General features: G+C 44.0%; 1 protein-coding gene across 1 annotated transcript in view; it reads right to left on the bottom strand.

Annotated features, from left to right (window-relative positions):
- The window catches only part of LOC101853646 (endoribonuclease LACTB2), a 12,512-nt gene that overhangs the window by 10,241 nt on the left and 969 nt on the right, over positions 1–1,302 (bottom strand). The window lies entirely within an intron of this gene.

Genomic DNA, 1,302 nt, shown 5'->3' with positions numbered 1-1,302 from the left:
CCCCCCCCCCCCCCCCCCCCAAATCATTTTACCTAATAAAATGGGGTCACTCTTTTCCACAATAAGACACATCAAGAATCAAGACATGATAAGACACGATAAGACACGATAAGACAACAATAAGACACCAATAAGACACAATAAGACATGAAATGATACAAAAAGATGTTCTAAAACACGAAAAGACACTGGTGACGTATGTTTTATGTGTTTATTTTGCGGATATTCAAGTTGTTCAATCAGCCCTCGGTCTTCGCACTTGTCCAGGTTTTCTGCCTTGATAGACTGGCTGTCTCACTATGGTGTTTCCACTGGTGGACTGGACCAGAGGGCCTTCCTTTGCTTTGGCCATGAAATGCCTGAAAAGGACATCAGCGGTTTCTGCATTTTTAAAAAGAAAACGTCCGAAGCCAAGAAAAACATCCTGTAGTCACGTACCAGTTGGTAGTGTCCAAGGCCAACAAGTGACCTCCGCAGCTCACGGAACTGCGCCTCAACTACACTCTTTTAGAATATTGCACAGGTCTGGTAGCTTCTGTTTCTGCCAGCCCACCTTCTGTTTCAGGACATTATTGGCACTTCCAGCCAGATTGTTCTCCCACAAAGTAGAGTTGACAATCAAACCTGGTTTGGTCATTGTAGTGGCATTCTCAACAAAGAGGTACTCCATCCTCCTTAAATACTGCCCAGCCTGAACGTTGTCCTGCTGACTGCTGAGCAGTTGTAGGACATCCGCCAAGACGGAGGGATCTGTCTCCCTGGAAACCACACCACCTGGCCCAAACCTGATTCACAAGCTCTGTTCGATGACTTTGAGGCATCCCCACCTCATCCCTGAGAAATGCATCAAAGTGTTACCTGGCATGGACTGCGCACATGACTCTTTGAGCCTGAGGAAAGGCTCTTTCAATAGCAACAAGTATAGCCCTGTCCTCGTTGCTCCTGAAAACTATAGGGCTCTCCACCCCCAATACGAAGCACAGGTATATATAGAATGTCTTTTCGTGTTTTAGAACATGACATGTCTTTTCATGTCATTTCATGCCTTATTGGTGTCTTAATGTGTCAAATCATGGAAAAGAGTGACCAATAAAATGTGCTAATGAGAGAGGCTGCAGCTTACTCAACAGCACAGGAATAAAAGTGAATTATAGTGGCTCGTTATATTTCTCAAATTCAGACAGCATCGGGAATGCATCCCTGAGCCATGGTGAACAATTTTGAAATCTTTTCAAGTATCGAATCATAATGCCCATATCAAGCTGTTTTAAAAACAGTTCATTTGAACATATTTGGCCAGAC

Source organism: Aplysia californica, unplaced genomic scaffold (assembly GCF_000002075.1).
Source record: "Aplysia californica isolate F4 #8 unplaced genomic scaffold, AplCal3.0 scaffold00718, whole genome shotgun sequence".
NCBI classification, from domain to species: domain Eukaryota; kingdom Metazoa; phylum Mollusca; class Gastropoda; order Aplysiida; family Aplysiidae; genus Aplysia; species Aplysia californica.
This window is presented reverse-complemented; position numbering and strand designations above follow the sequence as displayed.